Genomic DNA, 16494 nt, shown 5'->3' with positions numbered 1-16494 from the left:
ATGAAATTGCGCTCTTCTCGTCGAGAAAAGGCGTTTAACGCGATAAAAAGGTTTAGTGCGTTATGAATACGGGCTAGCTTACCAAAAGTACAAATGTGAACCAAATAAGGCCGGGAGTCGTTTTTATTGCTTAAAACACGATTTCTCGACCAGAATATGCTTTTTCAAAAAAGCCATGTTCCCATGGCGAGAGACTCGTTTTCTGTGAGAAAATGCATTAAAAGGAGGGATTTCATCAGAAACACTATAAATACATATTGTACTTGTCTGAAAACGCACAAAACCTTGAAATAGAAGGTTTCTCACCAAAAAACACATTGGTGAAACCCCTATCTTAAGGCTCTGAGTGTTTGCACACATGTACAAACAGGCATGTTTAAACTATAACGTTTTTAGTGAAATCATGTTTCTCTCGAGGAGAAAACGCGTTTAAAGCCATAAAAAGATCTCACTGTGTTTTGGCATTGACCAAGCTACCAACAACCTAAAAAATGATCAGAACTGGAGAAATTACACATTGACATTGGGTGAAATCATGTAACTCTTAAGGACGTGTTGCAGACTTGTTGAATAGATTCATTTTTCTTGTTTTGTTTGTTTGTATAAATAACAAGTACATATTGTACTTGTCTGAAAACGCACAGAACCTTGAAATAGAAGGTTTCTCACCAAAAAACACATTGGTGAAACCCCTATCTTAAGGCTCTGAGTGTTTGCACACATGTACAAACAGGCCTGTTTAAACTATAACGTTTTTAGTGAAATCATGTTTCTCTCGAGGAGAAAACGCGTTTAAAGCCATAAAAAGATCTAATTGATTTTTGGCATTGACCAAGCTACCAACCACCTAAAAAATGATCAGAACTGGAGAAATTACACATTGACATTGGGTGAAATCATGTAACTCTTAAGGACGTGTTGCAGACTTGTTGAATAGATTCATTTTTCTTGTTTTGTTTGTTTTTGATGAAATTGTGCTTTTCTCGTCGAGAAAAGGCGTTTAACGCGATAAAAAGGTTTAGTGCGTTATGAATACGGGCTAGCTTACCAAAAGTACAAATGTGAACCAAATAAGGCCGGGAGTCGTTTTTATTGCTTAAAACACGATTTCTCGACCAGAATATGCTTTTTCAAAAAAGCCATGTTCCCATGGCGAGAGACTCGTTTTCTGTGAGAAAATGCATTAAAAGGAGGGATTTCATCAGAAACACTATAAATACATATTGTACTTGTCTGAAAACGCACAAAACCTTGAAATAGAAGGTTTCTCACCAAAAAACACATTGGTGAAACCCCTATCTTAAGGCTCTGAGTGTTTGCACACATGTACAAACAGGCATGTTTAAACTATAACGTTTTTAGTGAAATCATGTTTCTCTCGAGGAGAAAACGCGTTTAAAGCCATAAAAAGATCTCACTGTGTTTTGGCATTGACCAAGCTACCAACAACCTAAAAAATGATCAGAACTGGAGAAATTACACATTGACATTGGGTGAAATCATGTAACTCTTAAGGACGTGTTGCAGACTTGTTGAATAGATTCATTTTTCTTGTTTTGTTTGTTTTTGATGAAATTGTGCTTTTCTCGTCGAGAAAAGGCGTTTAACGCGATAAAAAGGTTTAGTGCGTTATGAATACGGGCTAGCTTACCAAAAGTACAAATGTGAACTAAATAAGGCCGGGAGTCGTTTTTATTGCTTGAAACACGATTTCTTGACCAGAATATGCTTTTTCAAAAAAGCCATGTTCCCATGGCGAGAGACTCGTTTTCTGTGAGAAAATGCATTAAAAGGAGGGATTTCATCAGAAACACTGTAAATACATATTGTACTTGTCTGAAAACGCACAGAACCTTGAAATAGAAGGTTTCTCACCAAAAAACACATTGGTGAAACCCCTATCTTAAGGCTCTGAGTGTTTGCACACATGTACAAACAGGCATGTTTAAACTATAACGTTTTTAGTGAAATCATGTTTCTCTCGAGGAGAAAACGCGTTTAAAGCCATAAAAAGATCTCACTGTGTTTTGGCATTGACCAAGCTACCAACAACCTAAAAAATGATCAGAACTGGAGAAATTACACATTGACATTGGGTGAAATCATGTGACTCTTAAGGACGTGTTGCAGACTTGTTGAATAGATTCATTTTTCTTGTTTTGTTTGTTTTTGATGAAATTGTGCTTTTCTCGTCGAGAAAAGGCGTTTAACGCGATAAAAGTTTTAGTGCGTTATGAATACGGGCTAGCTTACCAAAAGTACAAATGTGAACTAAATAAGGCCGGGAGTCGTTTTTATTGCTTAAAACACGATTTCTCGACCAGAATATGCTTTTTCAAAAAAGCCATGTTCCCATGGCGAGAGACTCGTTTTCTGTGAGAAAATGCATTAAAAGGAGGGATTTCATCAGAAACACTATAAATACATATTGTACTTGTCTGAAAACGCACAGAACCTTGAAATAGAAGGTTTCTCACCAAAAAACACATTGGTGAAACCCCTATCTTAAGGCTCTGAGTGTTTGCACACATGTACAAACAGGCATGTTTAAACTATAACGTTTTTAGTGAAATCATGTTTCTCTCGAGGAGAAAACGCGTTTAAAGCCATAAAAAGATCTCACTGTGTTTTGGCATTGACCAAGCTACCAACAACCTAAAAAATGATCAGAACTGGAGAAATTACACATTGACATTGGGTGAAATCATGTGACTCTTAAGGACGTGTTGCAGACTTGTTGAATAGATTCATTTTTCTTGTTTTGTTTGTTTTTGATGAAATTGTGCTTTTCTCGTCGAGAAAAGGCGTTTAACGCGATAAAAGTTTTAGTGCGTTATGAATACGGGCTAGCTTACCAAAAGTACAAATGTGAACTAAATAAGGCCGGGAGTCGTTTTTATTGCTTAAAACACGATTTCTCGACCAGAATATGCTTTTTCAAAAAAGCCATGTTCCCATGGCGAGAGACTCGTTTTCTGTGAGAAAATGCATTAAAAGGAGGGATTTCATCAGAAACACTATAAATACATATTGTACTTGTCTGAAAACGCACAGAACCTTGAAATAGAAGGTTTCTCACCAAAAAACACATTGGTGAAACCCCTATCTTAAGGCTCTGAGTGTTTGCACACATGTACAAACAGGCATGTTTAAACTATAACGTTTTTAGTGAAATCATGTTTCTCTCGAGGAGAAAACGCGTTTAAAGCCATAAAAAGATCTCACTGTGTTTTGGCATTGACCAAGCTACCAACCACCTAAAAAATGATCAGAACTGGAGAAATTACACATTGACATTGGGTGAAATCATGTAACTCTTAAGGACGTGTTGCAGACTTGTTGAATGATTCATTTTTCTTGTTTTGTTTGTTTTTGATGAAATTGCTTTTCTCGTCGAGAAAAGGCGTTTAACGCGACAAAAGTTTTAGTGCGTTATGAATACGGGCTAGCTTACCAAAAGTACAAATGTGAACTAAATAAGGCCGGGAGTCGTTTTTATTGCTTAAAACACGATTTCTCGACCAGAATATGCTTTTTCAAAAAAGCCATGTTCCCATGGCGAGAGACTCGTTTTCTGTGAGAAAATGCATTAAAAGGAGGGATTTCATCAGAAACACTATAAATACATATTGTACTTGTCTGAAAACGCACAGAACCTTGAAATAGAAGGTTTCTCACCAAAAAACACATTGGTGAAACCCCTATCTTAAGGCTCTGAGTGTTTGCACACATGTACAAACAGGCATGTTTAAACTATAACGTTTTTAGTGAAATCATGTTTTTCTCGAAGAGAAAACGCGTTTAAAGCCATAAAAAGATCTCACTGTGTTTTGGCATTGACCAAGCTACCAACAACCTAAAAAATGATCAGAACTGGAGAAATTACACATTGACATTGGGTGAAATCATGTAACTCTTAAGGACGTGTTGCAGACTTGTTGAATAGATTCATTTTTCTTGTTTTGTTTGTTTTTGATGAAATTGTGCTTTTCTCGTCGCGAAAAGGCGTTTAACGCGACAAAAGTTTTAGTGCGTTATGAATACGGGCTAGCTTACCAAAAGTACAAATGTGAACTAAATAAGGCCGGGAGTCGTTTTTATTGCTTAAAACACGATTTCTCGACCAGAATATGCTTTTTCAAAAAAGCCATGTTCCCATGGTGAGAGACTCGTTTTCTGTGAGAAAATGCATTAATAGGAGGGATTTCATCAGAAACACTATAAATACATATATACTTGTCTGAAAACGCACAGGACCTTGAAATAGAAGGTTTCTCACCAAAAAACACATTGGTGAAACCCCTATCTTAAGGCTCTGAGTGTTTGCACACATGTACAAACAGGCATGTTTAAACTATAACGTTTTTAGTGAAATCATGTTTCTCTCGAGGAGAAAACGCGTTTAAAGCCATAAAAAGATCTCACTGTGTTTTGGCATTGACCAAGCTACCAACAACCTAAAAAATGATCAGAACTGGAGAAATTACACATTGACATTGGGTGAAATCATGTAACTCTTAAGGACGTGTTGCAGACTTGTTGAATAGATTCATTTTTCTTGTTTTGTTTGTTTTTGATGAAATTGTGCTTTTCTCGTCGAGAAAAGGCGTTTAACGCGATAAAAAGGTTTAGTGCGTTATGAATACGGGCTAGCTTACCAAAAGTACAAATGTGAACTAAATAAGGCCGGGAGTCGTTTTTATTGCTTAAAACACGATTTCTCGACCAGAATATGCTTTTTCAAAAAAGCCATGTTCCCATGGCGAGAGACTCGTTTTCTGTGAGAAAATGCATTAAAAGGAGGGATTTCATCAGAAACACTATAAATACATATATACTTGTCTGAAAACGCACAGGACCTTGAAATAGAAGGTTTCTCACCAAAAAACACATTGGTGAAACCCCTATCTTAAGGCTCTGAGTGTTTGCACACATGTACAAACAGGCATGTTTAAACTATAACGTTTTTAGTGAAATCATGTTTTTCTCGAGGAGAAAACGCGTTTAAAGCCATAAAAAGATCTCACTGTGTTTTGGCATTGACCAAGCTACCAACAACCTAAAAAATGATCAGAACTGGAGAAATTACACATTGACATTGGCTGAAATCATGTAACTCTTAAGGACGTGTTGCAGACTTGTTGAATAGATTCATTTTTCTTGTTTTGTTTGTTTTTGATGAAATTGTGCTTTTCTCGTCGCGAAAAGGCGTTTAACGCGACAAAAGTTTTAGTGCGTTATGAATACGGGCTAGCTTACCAAAAGTACAAATGTGAACTAAATAAGGCCGGGAGTCGTTTTTATTGCTTAAAACACGATTTCTCGACCAGAATATGCTTTTTCAAAAAAGCCATGTTCCCATGGCGAGAGACTCGTTTTCTGTGAGAAAATGCATTAAAAGGAGGGATTTCATCAGAAACACTATAAATACATATTGTACTTGTCTGAAAACGCACAGAACCTTGAAATAGAAGGTTTCTCACCAAAAAACACATTGGTGAAACCCCTATCTTAAGGCTCTGAGTGTTTGCACACATGTACAAACAGGCATGTTTAAACTATAACGTTTTTAGTGAAATCATGTTTCTCTCGAGGAGAAAACGCGTTTAAAGCCATAAAAAGATCTCACTGTGTTTTGGCATTGACCAAGCTACCAACAACCTAAAAAATGATCAGAACTGGAGAAATTACACATTGACATTGGGTGAAATCATGTAACTCTTAAGGACGTGTTGCAGACTTCTTGAATAGATTCATTTTTCTTGTTTTGTTTGTTTTTGATGAAATTGTGCTTTTCTCGTCGAGAAAAGGCGTTTAACGCGATAAAAAGGTTTAGTGCGTTATGAATACGGGCTAGCTTACCAAAAGTACAAATGTGAACTAAATAAGGCCGGGAGTCGTTTTTATTGCTTAAAACACGATTTCTCGACCAGAATATGCTTTTTCAAAAAAGCCATGTTCCCATGGCGAGAGACTCGTTTTCTGTGAGAAAATGCATTAAAAGGAGGGATTTCATCAGAAACACTATAAATACATATTGTACTTGTCTGAAAACGCACAAAACCTTGAAATAGAAGGTTTCTCACCAAAAAACACATTGGTGAAACCCCTATCTTAAGGCTCTGAGTGTTTGCACACATGTACAAACAGGCATGTTTAAACTATAACGTTTTTAGTGAAATCATGTTTCTCTCGAGGAGAAAACGCGTTTAAAGCCATAAAAAGATCTCACTGTGTTTTGGCATTGACCAAGCTACCAACAACCTAAAAAATGATCAGAACTGGAGAAATTACACATTGACATTGGGTGAAATCATGTAACTCTTAAGGACGTGTTGCAGACTTGTTGAATAGATTCATTTTTCTTGTTTTGTTTGTTTGTATAAATAACAAGTACATATTGTACTTGTCTGAAAACGCACAGAACCTTGAAATAGAAGGTTTCTCACCAAAAAACACATTGGTGAAACCCCTATCTTAAGGCTCTGAGTGTTTGCACACATGTACAAACAGGCCTGTTTAAACTATAACGTTTTTAGTGAAATCATGTTTCTCTCGAGGAGAAAACGCGTTTAAAGCCATAAAAAGATCTAATTGATTTTTGGCATTGACCAAGCTACCAACCACCTAAAAAATGATCAGAACTGGAGAAATTACACATTGACATTGGGTGAAATCATGTAACTCTTAAGGACGTGTTGCAGACTTGTTGAATAGATTCATTTTTCTTGTTTTGTTTGTTTTTGATGAAATTGTGCTTTTCTCGTCGAGAAAAGGCGTTTAACGCGATAAAAAGGTTTAGTGCGTTATGAATACGGGCTAGCTTACCAAAAGTACAAATGTGAACCAAATAAGGCCGGGAGTCGTTTTTATTGCTTAAAACACGATTTCTCGACCAGAATATGCTTTTTCAAAAAAGCCATGTTCCCATGGCGAGAGACTCGTTTTCTGTGAGAAAATGCATTAAAAGGAGGGATTTCATCAGAAACACTATAAATACATATTGTACTTGTCTGAAAACGCACAAAACCTTGAAATAGAAGGTTTCTCACCAAAAAACACATTGGTGAAACCCCTATCTTAAGGCTCTGAGTGTTTGCACACATGTACAAACAGGCATGTTTAAACTATAACGTTTTTAGTGAAATCATGTTTCTCTCGAGGAGAAAACGCGTTTAAAGCCATAAAAAGATCTCACTGTGTTTTGGCATTGACCAAGCTACCAACAACCTAAAAAATGATCAGAACTGGAGAAATTACACATTGACATTGGGTGAAATCATGTAACTCTTAAGGACGTGTTGCAGACTTGTTGAATAGATTCATTTTTCTTGTTTTGTTTGTTTTTGATGAAATTGTGCTTTTCTCGTCGAGAAAAGGCGTTTAACGCGATAAAAAGGTTTAGTGCGTTATGAATACGGGCTAGCTTACCAAAAGTACAAATGTGAACTAAATAAGGCCGGGAGTCGTTTTTATTGCTTGAAACACGATTTCTTGACCAGAATATGCTTTTTCAAAAAAGCCATGTTCCCATGGCGAGAGACTCGTTTTCTGTGAGAAAATGCATTAAAAGGAGGGATTTCATCAGAAACACTGTAAATACATATTGTACTTGTCTGAAAACGCACAGAACCTTGAAATAGAAGGTTTCTCACCAAAAAACACATTGGTGAAACCCCTATCTTAAGGCTCTGAGTGTTTGCACACATGTACAAACAGGCATGTTTAAACTATAACGTTTTTAGTGAAATCATGTTTCTCTCGAGGAGAAAACGCGTTTAAAGCCATAAAAAGATCTCACTGTGTTTTGGCATTGACCAAGCTACCAACAACCTAAAAAATGATCAGAACTGGAGAAATTACACATTGACATTGGGTGAAATCATGTGACTCTTAAGGACGTGTTGCAGACTTGTTGAATAGATTCATTTTTCTTGTTTTGTTTGTTTTTGATGAAATTGTGCTTTTCTCGTCGAGAAAAGGCGTTTAACGCGATAAAAGTTTTAGTGCGTTATGAATACGGGCTAGCTTACCAAAAGTACAAATGTGAACTAAATAAGGCCGGGAGTCGTTTTTATTGCTTAAAACACGATTTCTCGACCAGAATATGCTTTTTCAAAAAAGCCATGTTCCCATGGCGAGAGACTCGTTTTCTGTGAGAAAATGCATTAAAAGGAGGGATTTCATCAGAAACACTATAAATACATATTGTACTTGTCTGAAAACGCACAGAACCTTGAAATAGAAGGTTTCTCACCAAAAAACACATTGGTGAAACCCCTATCTTAAGGCTCTGAGTGTTTGCACACATGTACAAACAGGCATGTTTAAACTATAACGTTTTTAGTGAAATCATGTTTCTCTCGAGGAGAAAACGCGTTTAAAGCCATAAAAAGATCTCACTGTGTTTTGGCATTGACCAAGCTACCAACAACCTAAAAAATGATCAGAACTGGAGAAATTACACATTGACATTGGGTGAAATCATGTGACTCTTAAGGACGTGTTGCAGACTTGTTGAATAGATTCATTTTTCTTGTTTTGTTTGTTTTTGATGAAATTGTGCTTTTCTCGTCGAGAAAAGGCGTTTAACGCGATAAAAGTTTTAGTGCGTTATGAATACGGGCTAGCTTACCAAAAGTACAAATGTGAACTAAATAAGGCCGGGAGTCGTTTTTATTGCTTAAAACACGATTTCTCGACCAGAATATGCTTTTTCAAAAAAGCCATGTTCCCATGGCGAGAGACTCGTTTTCTGTGAGAAAATGCATTAAAAGGAGGGATTTCATCAGAAACACTATAAATACATATTGTACTTGTCTGAAAACGCACAGAACCTTGAAATAGAAGGTTTCTCACCAAAAAACACATTGGTGAAACCCCTATCTTAAGGCTCTGAGTGTTTGCACACATGTACAAACAGGCATGTTTAAACTATAACGTTTTTAGTGAAATCATGTTTCTCTCGAGGAGAAAACGCGTTTAAAGCCATAAAAAGATCTCACTGTGTTTTGGCATTGACCAAGCTACCAACCACCTAAAAAATGATCAGAACTGGAGAAATTACACATTGACATTGGGTGAAATCATGTAACTCTTAAGGACGTGTTGCAGACTTGTTGAATGATTCATTTTTCTTGTTTTGTTTGTTTTTGATGAAATTGCTTTTCTCGTCGAGAAAAGGCGTTTAACGCGACAAAAGTTTTAGTGCGTTATGAATACGGGCTAGCTTACCAAAAGTACAAATGTGAACTAAATAAGGCCGGGAGTCGTTTTTATTGCTTAAAACACGATTTCTCGACCAGAATATGCTTTTTCAAAAAAGCCATGTTCCCATGGCGAGAGACTCGTTTTCTGTGAGAAAATGCATTAAAAGGAGGGATTTCATCAGAAACACTATAAATACATATTGTACTTGTCTGAAAACGCACAGAACCTTGAAATAGAAGGTTTCTCACCAAAAAACACATTGGTGAAACCCCTATCTTAAGGCTCTGAGTGTTTGCACACATGTACAAACAGGCATGTTTAAACTATAACGTTTTTAGTGAAATCATGTTTTTCTCGAAGAGAAAACGCGTTTAAAGCCATAAAAAGATCTCACTGTGTTTTGGCATTGACCAAGCTACCAACAACCTAAAAAATGATCAGAACTGGAGAAATTACACATTGACATTGGGTGAAATCATGTAACTCTTAAGGACGTGTTGCAGACTTGTTGAATAGATTCATTTTTCTTGTTTTGTTTGTTTTTGATGAAATTGTGCTTTTCTCGTCGCGAAAAGGCGTTTAACGCGACAAAAGTTTTAGTGCGTTATGAATACGGGCTAGCTTACCAAAAGTACAAATGTGAACTAAATAAGGCCGGGAGTCGTTTTTATTGCTTAAAACACGATTTCTCGACCAGAATATGCTTTTTCAAAAAAGCCATGTTCCCATGGTGAGAGACTCGTTTTCTGTGAGAAAATGCATTAATAGGAGGGATTTCATCAGAAACACTATAAATACATATATACTTGTCTGAAAACGCACAGGACCTTGAAATAGAAGGTTTCTCACCAAAAAACACATTGGTGAAACCCCTATCTTAAGGCTCTGAGTGTTTGCACACATGTACAAACAGGCATGTTTAAACTATAACGTTTTTAGTGAAATCATGTTTCTCTCGAGGAGAAAACGCGTTTAAAGCCATAAAAAGATCTCACTGTGTTTTGGCATTGACCAAGCTACCAACAACCTAAAAAATGATCAGAACTGGAGAAATTACACATTGACATTGGGTGAAATCATGTAACTCTTAAGGACGTGTTGCAGACTTGTTGAATAGATTCATTTTTCTTGTTTTGTTTGTTTTTGATGAAATTGTGCTTTTCTCGTCGAGAAAAGGCGTTTAACGCGATAAAAAGGTTTAGTGCGTTATGAATACGGGCTAGCTTACCAAAAGTACAAATGTGAACTAAATAAGGCCGGGAGTCGTTTTTATTGCTTAAAACACGATTTCTCGACCAGAATATGCTTTTTCAAAAAAGCCATGTTCCCATGGCGAGAGACTCGTTTTCTGTGAGAAAATGCATTAAAAGGAGGGATTTCATCAGAAACACTATAAATACATATATACTTGTCTGAAAACGCACAGGACCTTGAAATAGAAGGTTTCTCACCAAAAAACACATTGGTGAAACCCCTATCTTAAGGCTCTGAGTGTTTGCACACATGTACAAACAGGCATGTTTAAACTATAACGTTTTTAGTGAAATCATGTTTTTCTCGAGGAGAAAACGCGTTTAAAGCCATAAAAAGATCTCACTGTGTTTTGGCATTGACCAAGCTACCAACAACCTAAAAAATGATCAGAACTGGAGAAATTACACATTGACATTGGCTGAAATCATGTAACTCTTAAGGACGTGTTGCAGACTTGTTGAATAGATTCATTTTTCTTGTTTTGTTTGTTTTTGATGAAATTGTGCTTTTCTCGTCGCGAAAAGGCGTTTAACGCGACAAAAGTTTTAGTGCGTTATGAATACGGGCTAGCTTACCAAAAGTACAAATGTGAACTAAATAAGGCCGGGAGTCGTTTTTATTGCTTAAAACACGATTTCTCGACCAGAATATGCTTTTTCAAAAAAGCCATGTTCCCATGGCGAGAGACTCGTTTTCTGTGAGAAAATGCATTAAAAGGAGGGATTTCATCAGAAACACTATAAATACATATTGTACTTGTCTGAAAACGCACAGAACCTTGAAATAGAAGGTTTCTCACCAAAAAACACATTGGTGAAACCCCTATCTTAAGGCTCTGAGTGTTTGCACACATGTACAAACAGGCATGTTTAAACTATAACGTTTTTAGTGAAATCATGTTTCTCTCGAGGAGAAAACGCGTTTAAAGCCATAAAAAGATCTCACTGTGTTTTGGCATTGACCAAGCTACCAACAACCTAAAAAATGATCAGAACTGGAGAAATTACACATTGACATTGGGTGAAATCATGTAACTCTTAAGGACGTGTTGCAGACTTCTTGAATAGATTCATTTTTCTTGTTTTGTTTGTTTTTGATGAAATTGTGCTTTTCTCGTCGAGAAAAGGCGTTTAACGCGATAAAAAGGTTTAGTGCGTTATGAATACGGGCTAGCTTACCAAAAGTACAAATGTGAACTAAATAAGGCCGGGAGTCGTTTTTATTGCTTAAAACACGATTTCTCGACCAGAATATGCTTTTTCAAAAAAGCCATGTTCCCATGGCGAGAGACTCGTTTTCTGTGAGAAAATGCATTAAAAGGAGGGATTTCATCAGAAACACTATAAATACATATTGTACTTGTCTGAAAACGCACAAAACCTTGAAATAGAAGGTTTCTCACCAAAAAACACATTGGTGAAACCCCTATCTTAAGGCTCTGAGTGTTTGCACACATGAACAAACAGGCATGTTTAAACTATAACGTTTTTAGTGAAATCATGTTTCTCTCGAGGAGAAAACGCGTTTAAAGCCATAAAAAGATCTCACTGTGTTTTGGCATTGACCAAGCTACCAACCACCTAAAAAATGATCAGAACTGGAGAAATTACACATTGACATTGGGTGAAATCATGTAACTCTTAAGGACGTGTTGCAGACTTGTTGAATAGATTCATTTTTCTTGTTTTGTTTGTTTTTGATGAAATTGTGCTTTTCTCGTCGAGAAAAGGCGTTTAACGCGATAAAAAGGTTTAGTGCGTTATGAATACGGGCTAGCTTACCAAAAGTACAAATGTGAACTAAATAAGGACGGGAGTCGTTTTTATTGCTTAAAACACGATTTCTCGACCAGAATATGCTTTTTCAAAAAAGCCATGTTCCCATGGCGAGAGACTCGTTTTCTGTGAGAAAATGCATTAAAAGGAGGGATTTCATCAGAAACACTATAAATACATATTGTACTTGTCTGAAAACGCACAAAACCTTGAAATAGAAGGTTTCTCACCAAAAAACACATTGGTGAAACCCCTATCTTAAGGCTCTGAGTGTTTGCACACATGTACAAACAGGCATGTTTAAACTATAACGTTTTTAGTGAAATCATGTTTCTCTCGAGGAGAAAACGCGTTTAAAGCCATAAAAAGATCTAATTGATTTTTGGCATTGACCAAGCTACCAACCACCTAAAAAATGATCAGAACTGGAGAAATTACACATTGACATTGGGTGAAATCATGTAACTCTTAAGGACGTGTTGCAGACTTGTTGAATAGATTCATTTTTCTTGTTTTGTTTGTTTTTGATGAAATTGTGCTTTTCTCGTCGAGAAAAGGCGTTTAACGCGATAAAAAGGTTTAGTGCGTTATGAATACGGGCTAGCTTACCAAAAGTACAAATGTGAACCAAATAAGGCCGGGAGTCGTTTTTATTGCTTAAAACACGATTTCTCGACCAGAATATGCTTTTTCAAAAAAGCCATGTTCCCATGGCGAGAGACTCGTTTTCTGTGAGAAAATGCATTAAAAGGAGGGATTTCATCAGAAACACTATAAATACATATTGTACTTGTCTGAAAACGCACAAAACCTTGAAATAGAAGGTTTCTCACCAAAAAACACATTGGTGAAACCCCTATCTTAAGGCTCTGAGTGTTTGCACACATGTACAAACAGGCATGTTTAAACTATAACGTTTTTAGTGAAATCATGTTTCTCTCGAGGAGAAAACGCGTTTAAAGCCATAAAAAGATCTCACTGTGTTTTGGCATTGACCAAGCTACCAACAACCTAAAAAATGATCAGAACTGGAGAAATTACACATTGACATTGGGTGAAATCATGTAACTCTTAAGGACGTGTTGCAGACTTGTTGAATAGATTCATTTTTCTTGTTTTGTTTGTTTTTGATGAAATTGTGCTTTTCTCGTCGAGAAAAGGCGTTTAACGCGATAAAAAGGTTTAGTGCGTTATGAATACGGGCTAGCTTACCAAAAGTACAAATGTGAACTAAATAAGGCCGGGAGTAGTTTTTATTGCTTAAAACACGATTTCTCGACCAGAATATGCTTTTTCAAAAAAGCCATGTTCCCATGGCGAGAGACTCGTTTTCTGTGAGAAAATGCATTAAAAGGAGGGATTTCATCAGAAACACTATAAATACATATTGTACTTGTCTGAAAACGGACAGAACCTTGAAATAGAAGGTTTCTCACCAAAAAACACATTGGTGAAACCCCTATCTTAAGGCTCTGAGTGTTTGCACACATGTACAAACAGGCATGTTTAAACTATAACGTTTTTAGTGAAATCATGTTTTTCTCGAAGAGAAAACGCGTTTAAAGCCATAAAAAGATCTCACTGTGTTTTGGCATTGACCAAGCTACCAACAACCTAAAAAATGATCAGAACTGGAGAAATTACACATTGACATTGGGTGAAATCATGTAACTCTTAAGGACGTGTTGCAGACTTGTTGAATAGATTCATTTTTCTTGTTTTGTTTGTTTTTGATCAAATTGTGCTTTTCTCGTCGCGAAAAGGCGTTTAACGCGACAAAAGTTTTAGTGCGTTATGAATACGGGCTAGCTTACCAAAAGTACAAATGTGAACTAAATAAGGCCGGGAGTAGTTTTTATTGCTTAAAACACGATTTCTCGACCAGAATATGCTTTTTCAAAAAAGCCATGTTCCCATGGCGAGAGACTCGTTTTCTGTGAGAAAATGCATTAAAAGGAGGGATTTCATCAGAAACACTATAAATACATATTGTACTTGTCTGAAAACGCACAAAACCTTGAAATAGAAGGTTTCTCACCAAAAAACACATTGGTGAAACCCCTATCTTAAGGCTCTGAGTGTTTGCACACATGTACAAACAGGCATGTTTAAACTATAACGTTTTTAGTGAAATCATGTTTTTCTCGAGGAGAAAACGCGTTTAAAGCCATAAAAAGATCTCACTGTGTTTTGGCATTGACCAAGCTACCAACAACCTAAAAAATGATCAGAACTGGAGAAATTACACATTGACATTGGGTGAAATCATGTAACTCTTAAGGACGTGTTGCAGACTTGTTGAATAGATTCATTTTTCTTGTTTTGTTTGTTTTTGATGAAATTGTGCTTTTCTCGTCGAGAAAAGGCGTTTAACGCGATAAAAAGGTTTAGTGCGTTATGAATACGGGCTAGCTTACCAAAAGTACAAATGTGAACTAAATAAGGCCGGGAGTCGTTTTTATTGCTTAAAACACGATTTCTCGACCAGAATATGCTTTTTCAAAAAAGCCATGTTCCCATGGCGAGAGACTCGTTTTCTGTGAGAAAATGCATTAAAAGGAGAGTTTCATCAGAAACACTATAAATACATATATACTTGGCTGAAAACGCACAGGACCTTGAAATAGAAGGTTTCTCACCAAAAAACACATTGGTGAAACCCCTATCTTAAGGCTCTGAGTGTTTGCACACATGTACAAACAGGCATGTTTAAACTATAACGTTTTTAGTGAAATCATGTTTTTCTCGAGGAGAAAACGCGTTTAAAGCCATAAAAAGATCTCACTGTGTTTTGGCATTGACCAAGCTACCAACAACCTAAAAAATGATCAGAACTGGAGAAATTACACATTGACATTGGGTGAAATCATGTAACTCTTAAGGACGTGTTGCAGACTTGTTGAATAGATTCATTTTTCTTGTTTTGTTTGTTTTTGATGAAATTGTGCTTTTCTCGTCGCGAAAAGGCGTTTAACGCGACAAAAGTTTTAGTGCGTTATGAATACGGGCTAGCTTACCAAAAGTACAAATGTGAACTAAATAAGGCCGGGAGTCGTTTTTATTGCTTAAAACACGATTTCTCGACCAGAATATGCTTTTTCAAAAAAGCCATGTTCCCATGGCGAGAGACTCGTTTTCTGTGAGAAAATGCATTAAAAGGAGGGATTTCATCAGAAACACTATAAATACATATTGTACTTGTCTGAAAACGCACAGAACCTTGAAATAGAAGGTTTCTCACCAAAAAACACATTGGTGAAACCCCTATCTTAAGGCTCTGAGTGTTTGCACACATGTACAAACAGGCATGTTTAAACTATAACGTTTTTAGTGAAATCATGTTTTTCTCGAAGAGAAAACGCGTTTAAAGCCATAAAAAGATCTCACTGTGTTTTGGCATTGACCAAGCTACCAACAACCTAAAAAATGATCAGAACTGGAGAAATTACACATTGACATTGGGTGAAATCATGTAACTCTTAAGGACGTGTTGCAGACTTGTTGAATAGATTCATTTTTCTTGTTTTGTTTGTTTTTGATGAAATTGTGCTTTTCTCGTCGCGAAAAGGCGTTTAACGCGACAAAAGTTTTAGTGCGTTATGAATACGGGCTAGCTTACCAAAAGTACAAATGTGAACTAAATAAGGCCGGGAGTCGTTTTTATTGCTTAAAACACGATTTCTCGACCAGAATATGCTTTTTCAAAAAAGCCATGTTCCCATGGTGAGAGACTCGTTTTCTGTGAGAAAATGCATTAATAGGAGGGATTTCATCAGAAACACTATAAATACATATATACTTGTCTGAAAACGCACAGGACCTTGAAATAGAAGGTTTCTCACCAAAAAGCACATTGGTGAAACCCCTATCTTAAGGCTCTGAGTGTTTGCACACATGTACAAACAGGCATGTTTAAACTATAACGTTTTTAGTGAAATCATGTTTCTCTCGAGGAGAAAACGCGTTTAAAGCCATAAAAAGATCTCACTGTGTTTTGGCATTGACCAAGCTACCAACAACCTAAAAAATGATCAGAACTGGAGAAATTACACATTGACATTGGGTGAAATCATGTAACTCTTAAGGACGTGTTGCAGACTTGTTGAATAGATTCATTTTTCTTGTTTTGTTTGTTTTTGATGAAATTGTGCTTTTCTCGTCGAGAAAAGGCGTTTAACGCGATAAAAAGGTTTAGTGCGTTATGAATACGGGCTAGCTTACCAAAAGTACAAATGTGAACTAAATAAGGCCGGGA

The sequence above is a fragment of the Lampris incognitus genome, chromosome 17, assembly GCF_029633865.1.
Source record: "Lampris incognitus isolate fLamInc1 chromosome 17, fLamInc1.hap2, whole genome shotgun sequence".
NCBI lineage: Eukaryota > Metazoa > Chordata > Actinopteri > Lampriformes > Lampridae > Lampris > Lampris incognitus.
Note: the sequence above shows the minus strand (reverse complement) of the source record.